The sequence below is a fragment of the Belonocnema kinseyi genome, chromosome 10 (assembly GCF_010883055.1).
Source record: "Belonocnema kinseyi isolate 2016_QV_RU_SX_M_011 chromosome 10, B_treatae_v1, whole genome shotgun sequence".
Lineage (NCBI taxonomy): Eukaryota > Metazoa > Arthropoda > Insecta > Hymenoptera > Cynipidae > Belonocnema > Belonocnema kinseyi.
The window spans coordinates 112,799,526-112,808,323 of NC_046666.1; the positions used below are offsets into that span (position 1 = coordinate 112,799,526).

Here is an 8,798-nt window from a genome sequence, read left to right on the forward strand (position 1 = left end):
GGTCTTCCGAACTGTCGGCGAGGAACAAAGTATCTGCAACGAACATGCTTGCCGTCCCGGTACTACTCTATTCATTTGGAGTAGTTCCATGGACGAGGAACGCGCTCAGATCCCTTGGTATCGGGACAAGAAAGGTTATGCACATGAACAAAACCATGCATCTTAAGTCTTCCGTTCCGCGACTGTACATCTCACGCCGTCAAGGGGGTCGCGGAATATTGAGTCTTGAATGTCTTCACAACAACAGGATTATTCTGGGTACAGCACATAGAGTTGCAAATGGAGGAGACCCTCTTCTTAAAATGGACAGGAATCACGAAGAAGTGGGCAAAAGAGCGTTTCTGTATAAATCAGCGAAGGAGGCTGCTGAAACTCTCGGACTTGATTTCAGTATTAGGGGTGAGGAAAATGCATCAAATCTTATCTATCTCGTGTACTCACTCCTGAAAGCCCGGATTAAGAAAGCACAAGAGAAAAACTTTCGTGAACAGCTCCTCGATAAGAGGATGCACGGTATCTTCCACAGAACTGTGAAGGATTAGTCAATGTCTTGTGAGCTAACGTTTGCTTTTCTTAAATCGCCCAGATTGAAGTCTGGTGCGGAGGGTTTCATTTTTACATGCCAAGACGGTGTGATTTCCACCTTAACATACCGTCCCCACTCACGCGGGAACGACCTACATTCAAAGGCACAATGCGGCACTAAGAGTGGTTTATTACCATCTCTGTCATTCTTAAAGCATTAACTTTAATATCGCTGCTCTAAATGCTCCTAGGGAAATGGAGTCAATTGTCGAGAATGGGAAGTGCTGCATATACTGGGACTTCGTATTCTCGACAATTGTTTCTGTTGCTCACTCGAGGCCTGACATCGTTCTTCTTGACTTCGAGAAGCGAACCATGTTCGTTATCGAATTTTCGGCACTAGCTGAGAAAAACATCATAACCAAGGAGAATGAAAAGAAAGAGAGGTATCGAGAGCTTATAAGGGAGTTGCAACAATTGTACCCGGAATATTCTGTTAAACTAATCGTCCTTATCATCGGCGTTCTTGGAGGTGCCAAGCTTTCACTTGTTAATGGCCTAAAAAGCATCCCTGCGTGTCAACAATATACTGAAATACTTGCGGGAAAAATGTAGAAGGCCGTTGTCCTTGGGTCGCTCCTTTTTCTTAGGGTGCACGAGGCTTTTGCTGGATCGTCGTATTGATTCCTTTACAGACTGTAACCACCTATCTCACGGTTGTGAGACGTGGTTGTGGCTGAAATTTTACCGCGATTTCGCTGTGAGCGGGTGCTAATTAATTTTAATAAATTTTGATTTAAAATACTCAAAAGTATTGTTTAGAATTACAAAAAAAAATTAATTGTGAAATTATATATGAAATATTGAACTCTACATTTTTAATTAAAATAATAAACATACAAGAAACCAATTGTTGGAGGGGCAGTGTTCAGGTAGGTATTATCATCTCGCTGCGGCTTATCGGTGAATTTAGGATACAGGTCAGCGTCTCCGGGCACGAAAATACGTTCCTCCAGGAGGTCGTTTCGTAGGATTACAGAACAATAATCTCTTCCATCGCCTGCAGTTTTTATACCATGGATTCGAACTGCAGGCTTGGGTAAAAACCCAAAGCCCCTTACGGTGTGCTTGAAATGACTGTAAATAAAATGGGCTCCGAAACGGGATTTTATCGCCGATTTTAATAATGTGTACCTCCCTGAATAATTCCCAACGAATTAAGAATTTTCATTTCTTTTTTTTTCAAAATTATTATTTTGAGTAATTTCGTTCTTTTTAAGACAAAATTAGACCAAAGTTACTCATTAGAATGGTATTATAGCCTCTTACAAGTCTCAAATTCGAGTTTTACAGCAAATCGGATGTTAAAAACTTTGGGCTGCTTTGCGTTACATTAAAAGTTATTTATACATGTAAATTGTGTTACTTAGCAACAAATTGTTATGTTAATTAGCAGCGGATTCTTAAAAACAATATTGCCAATAAATCATTAGTTCACTTCACTATGTCCAACGTATAATATCGCCCGCAACTCACGACGAAAATCGTAGTAAGATCTGTTTATTTTGTTGTAAAAAAAGGTCATAACATTGCGTTTAAAACTGTAGAGATTACTCCAAATTGTAAAATTGTGTATTTAGCAAACAGTGTTCTTAAATATAAAACTGACAATAACATATTACTGAATGGATTTTGTAGCACGTGTACAGGTAAACTTGCTGAAAATAACCTTCAAAGTGCAGTGAGCGATGTGAAAATTGCTTATCCATAGTAGCTAAACACGTGTTAAAAATTTTGAAGCATTGCTATCATAATCACCTTTGAAAGTTCAAAATCAGATTATCAGGTTGGAATCACATCAATGGTTCGTGTTGCAAAAAAGAACAGAAAAATAATTGAACCTTATTTAAAGCAAAATCTTTCCGCTGAATTTCAGTCATTAGATAACTTTTTTAAAGAAAACATTTGTTATTTTAAATCTACTAAAAATAATAAAACTGTTGATATACGTAATGTTACCAGTTCTCGTTTAACATTTGGTATCGACGGTGGAGAAGGTTTCTTGAAAACTTGTATGTCAATTTAATCCACTGAAGATGAATTAGAATCTATTCTTGAGGATGAATCTGAATTAAACCCCAGAACACGACAAAATTACAACCATGAAGTTGCTTCTAAGATTTTGAAAGATTCTGGAGTGAACAAACTAATCATACTTTGTTTAGCTCCAGGTGTAATATTCCCAAAGGAAATCTTTGTGAATCTTCTAGTCCGCGATCAATTAAAAATATTACAGAGAATTACTCACAATGGCTTATTGCTGGAGGAAAAAAAAGAATTGGCCAAAAATTATATGTGCTGCATTTCATTGCCACTATTTATTGCTGATGAAAACAAAATTATTCTGGATACGAGGTGTGTTAAAAAAATAAGGTGACTTTATGGTTTTCTCAAAAAATATTCATTTATTCCTCAATATTTATGTTGTCCCCTTCAAAGTAATCCCCCTCAGGTATAATACACTTGTGCCAACGCTTTTTCCAATCATCGAAGCACTTCTGATAATCATTTTGTGCAAAACCTTCACATTTGACCGAACTTGACGTCCTTTTTTCGGTCTTGGAGACTCAGGATGCTTCCACTGAGACGATTGGGCTTTAGTTTCGACGTCATAACCATATTACACCCACGATTCATCCACAGTTATAACCCTTTTAAGAAAATCAGGATCATTATTGACTTCATTTAACATCTCCTGAGCGATGGTCATGCCATGGATCTTTTGATCAAAATTAAGCACCTTTGGAACAAATTACGCTGACACGCGTCTCATGCCCAAAACGTCCGAAAAGATAGCATTGCATGAGCTAACCGATATGCCAACATCTACAGCAACTTCGCTGATGGTAATTCGGCGATTTTTCAACACCATTTCTTCCACTGCTTAAACGTTTTCATCTGTTGTTGACGAGCTGGGACGTCCAGGGCGAGGTTCGTTTTCGACATCCTCTCGGCCTTCTTGGAACAGCTTGTACCACTTATACACATTTTTCTTACTCAGAGTAGATTCACCGTATGCAACTGTCAACATTTCAAGAGTTTTAGAGCACTGGATTCTATTTTTCACACAAAATTTAATGCAAACTCTTTGCTCCATTTTTTTAGAAAGAAGAAAATCGCCGAGCGCACCAAACCCTTCAAACCTTTTACGCCTCTGCCAGAAAAACAACGCGAACTATATAGTCAAAACTATGAGCATATGATCGTAACGAGTGTACCAACACAACAAAACAAAAAATTTTAAACTTGAATGTACGTAGCCCGCGAAAATTGAAGTCACCTAACTTTTTGAACACACCTCGTATACTACCATCGCCACATCTTCATTTATTTTTGGGAATAGTGAATGTTATAATTACTCATATGGCTAAAAATTTCAAAGAAACAGCTGTAACTTGGACGAAGACCTGTAATGTTGAACGTCAAGTTATTTACGGGGATGAAGGGAGTTTCAATGGAAATGACTTTGGAAAATTATCAGATAACTTGAAGCGATTGCGGAATGTTTCTACTAAAGGATGTTTGAAATTTGTGCAAGCTTTCCATGACTATAAAAAGTCGTAAATGCCTGTTTCACTAATACTTTACATCCTGAATTAAAAAAAAAACATTGATTTCAGATGCAGCTATTTGGACTTGATATTTCGGTTACGCTTAAGTTGCACTGTATTTTTACACATGCTAAAGAATTTTTCGAAAAACATAAAGTAGGATTAAAGGTTATTTAGTTAACAAGCTTTGAATCTTTATATTTTGAATTCAACTCTATATGGAAAAAACATCAAGTTCGTCCAACACATTGCGACTACAATAAGCATCTGTTACGAGCAGTTACAAAAAACGTGAGTTTAATGGTCTTCATATGTTATCAGTTTTTTATAAAAAAAATTTATTTTATGAATATAAATATTACTTACAACGTATCATTTTGAACTTTGTATTTTTTGTACAAACTCTTAAATTTTTTTCCTTCATATTATTCATTTTTTTATTCGAATTTTTTATTCTTCATAAATATTTTAGCACAGTTTCATTGGTGAAGCTATTTAAAACTGTCTTATCCTAATGAGATGAAGAAAAATGGAAAATTCAAACAGAAAACAGAAATTTTTGATTATGGCTTCGATTATCGTTTTGGCATTGACTTAAAGCAACTATAGTATATCCTAGCAAGTGATTTTAGTCTAATTTGATATTGAAAAGAACAAAATTACTCAAAAAAAAAGAAGTCGAAAAAAAAAAGAAAATTCATGCTGTACTCAAGTAAACTTATATGAGGCCCACCATAAGGGCCCAAAATAAAAAACGACCCGATCGATTATTTTAATTCTTGTTTGGAATTACTCAGGGAGGTCCACATTATTAAAATCAGCGATAAAATCCCGTCAGTGAGACATAGATTATTCAGGAGAATCTCTGCACACAATCCAATAATGATGAATGTCACGCCGTCCTTTCGAGGCCACTACCGTACAACTGCGCGGTACAAGCTATGTCCTTGTTAGTTCTTACGCTACTTATGAACAATTTCTTATTTTCTTTCTCCCTACTTATGCCTCGAAAATTACACGACTTTATCTACTTCATTATACTTTTAATTGTTCAGTGAAAATACTGGAAAATATTTTCGGCCGTCGTTTAAATTAATTTTCAGAATATCATAGTCTGCCAACGACATTTCTTTTCCTAATTGTGTCATCTTTCAAGGGAAGAAAAATTAAAATAACTCGTTTTAATTAATCTTGTAATTCCGACTTTGTAATGCTGACATCCCTAAGTTACAATAAATCAGAAAGCCACCTGACAATACGTTCTATATTGCTCTGTCGGTCATGCATAAAACGCATAGAACGTCTCCAGCGTTCGCACTCAATGTAAGTTAGTGGATGTGCGACCAGTAATGGGAGAACGCTGATATCGGGCATGCGCGGTAGGGATTCATATGTATTTTAAGTTGACACAAGGGGTTACATAACCTAAAAATACACAAGAATCACTGTTGCGCATGTTGGATATATCTGCGTGCTCTCATCACTACGTGCGACACTGGAAGCCACAAGTATCACACTTTCGGGGCACAAAGTGTTAAGGCCCATTGTCAGAATGTGTAATCGATTCTGAATTTGAGGCAAAATGGTTGGATATTTTTGTCTACTTTTTGCATACCGCATGTACATAACCAGATCTCGGAGCAAGCTGAACAGAGTTCAGATTTCTTATTATTTGCAACTGGAAACTTGTTCCTCATACTGAAAAACTAATGTCCATTTTTTAAAATAATTTTTAAGTAACATTTAGAGGTGACACCATGCTTTCAAAGTTTTCGGTTGAATAATCGATCGAAGTTCATAAAATCGTCAACTTTCCAAGGAAATGTAAACTTTTCCTGGCCACCTTTGTTACAGTAAGCGGATTATGGAGAAGTGGACGAGGTACTTACCTGCGAATTTTATGGTCTTGGGCTCAGGTTATCGGAATGGACAATATGAATTCAAAGGTTTCTTCTATCAGTACTAGTCTACTGGCTGCTTTTCTAAGCTTCTAAACATTTTCAACGAGAGGATTTGTTTCAGATGCGTTGATCTGTTGAGTTTAAAGGAGCATTCATAAGTTCTCCTCTATAAAATATTTGTGTATTAAAGTCATTATTTTTGTCTGGATGCATAAAATATATTTAGATTGTTAATCAAAATATTAGGATTAAAGAATCTTCAGTTATGACTAATACGCGTGATTCGGATTTTGTATGGTTAATAGGACACCCTAAAGCAGAATTACGTGGGCGTAAATTACCCTCAAAGAAAGAAGTGCTCTTATTGTTTTTTTTATCAACACATAACTTTAAAAAACTGTACGTAAAAGGAATTGGAACCAGATGGTTCCTTCGTGTGAATATCCGTTTTATACAATAAATTAAATGTTTAAATTTTTTGATTTTAATATCCATGTATTTAATACTTAAACAGTTGCCAATTAAAATATTAATTGTTGGTAAATATTTTTATCGATAAAAACAGTTCATTAGTTAAAAAATGTTTAATGATATAAACATTAAATGTTTAAATAATTTAAAATAATTATTTGTTTAAACATATTACAGAGAATAGAAATCTAATTTTTATTGAACATTTTTACCGATGAAAACATTTTATTAGTTTGAAAATTGTTGATGCTTCGAGAAATGCAAGAATCGCCAGAAAATACGTTTATGTTCCTTTTTTTTATATTTCGCAGGTATTTTAAATATAGAAAGGTTCTCATGTTAAAAAAATTTTTAATTCAGAAAGAAAATATGTCAAAAAATGGTCCCAGTTTTAATTTCTTTGAAAATAATTTCGAGCGAAATTCCTATTCAAATTAAGTACATAAACGTAGTTTATAGTCTTTCGTAAATCGTAAATCGTAAAAAAATATTATTTTCTGCAATTGATGACACAATTAATGATTGGTAAGAGCACTTTTTTTAGTTTGAGATATTTAGCAATTCAGTACTCGGTTCTGAATTTTTAAGCCGCACGGGTGAATATTTTTGTCTAATTTCTTGCATACGTCATCTACATGATCATATCTTGAAGCAAAAAGAGCCGTTGTTTTAATAAAATGTTGACATTATAGATTATATATTCAAAATTATACGTGGCGTAAATGCAGACAACTAACACTGCACGTTACTGCTACTGTTCGTCCATTTTTTATTCTTAAGCAAAATATAAAAATTATATCGAAAAAACTGGCTCTGCTTACTTACGCATGGCTGCAAAATTCAGAACCGATAACACATTCTGATATCCGTAACGATAAATTAACAGACTGAGTTTATTTATATAATCATAAGAAAGTGAAAAAAATATTCATGAAAACCGATTAATATTTGCAGTAATAATAGAAATCTTTAGGGATAAATAAATGCTGTGCATTTAGACAGCAGCTCTGTATGAAATTAACGCTAAAGACGTTATTTTTTGGAAGTTTTTCCACAGGAATTATTTTTAATGCATAAATAGTATTTCCAATTATTTTTTTACGCATACCAGACTTATTTAAACAATTATTATTTATTTTAACAATTGTTTCCTCTTGTAAGTCGTAAGAATTGTGAAAAGTTATTTTCTTTAGGATACTCAGTACTTAAACAAATTCATTTTTTTAAACAATTTTTCTCCGTAAATTGTAATTGAGTACTAGATTCTGAATTCGTAGGCTTGCACAGTTTTTCGATAAAATCTTTATATATTGTTTAAGAATCAAAAATGGACGTACAGTAGCTGTATTGCGCAGTGTCATCTGACTATGCATTTTCGCCGTGTATAATCTAAAATACATAATCTATAATGTAAACATTTTATTTGAAAATCGGCTCTGTGTGCTTCCAGATATAATTATGTAGACGACGCTTTTATTTTGCATTTCTAAGATAGTTTAGTGATTTACGGAGTTACGATTTGGGACAGCTTGAAGATTGGACTGTACTTAACGCCCCTCAGTCCTGAAATTGATTTGCAGTTAACGTTTTTGAACAGTATTATTTATTTTTACTTTATTACAACATAAATTCGGTCATTCAAATCTATAATATATTTATATTTGAGAATAACTGGTTTTATGTTCACGCACACTGTTAGAATAGCATACAAGTGTGTTATTGGCTAATTAATTAACCTTGAAGCCGTATAATTATGTGCATTTAATCCCATGCTTAGATTATTTAGGGTAATATGTAAATAAATTAAAATTAAAATCATATTAAAGTAATTTCAACGGTCATGTTCAGCAAATTGTTCTTTTAGGAAAATAAATTTACCCATGTTTTTTTAATAGAAAAAAAGAAATATATTTTTAGCACTAGTTCTGTGGCTTCAAATTTTCCTGATTTGCTAGGGACCGCAGCAAATACGGTGCATAATGAGCGGCCCAACCGAATGTCAACTTCTTTGTATCCGTCCACCTGCAGTTCCTTCAGCCGGTATTCAACTTAAATGTGTCATTTTTCATAAGCTCTTCAAAATGTCAAGTTACACAAGTATGTGTAAGGCTGACAATGAGCCTACCAATATTTCCACTTTATGCGATTTTTTTCTGTCTTAAAATTTTCTGGAGCGAGAGCTAAACATATTTTTGTTTGAAAATAAAAAAAATATGGATAAATTTATTTGCCTAAAAAACAATTGGTCGAACATGCTTTTGCAAATTTCTCAAATGTGATATTTTGGGCT

General features: G+C 34.2%; 1 protein-coding gene across 3 annotated transcripts in view; it reads left to right on the forward strand.

Annotated features, from left to right (window-relative positions):
• LOC117181506 (traf2 and NCK-interacting protein kinase) overlaps positions 1–8,798 on the forward strand; it is a 252,578-nt gene that overhangs the window by 101,201 nt on the left and 142,579 nt on the right. The gene's annotated exons all lie outside the window — the stretch shown is intronic.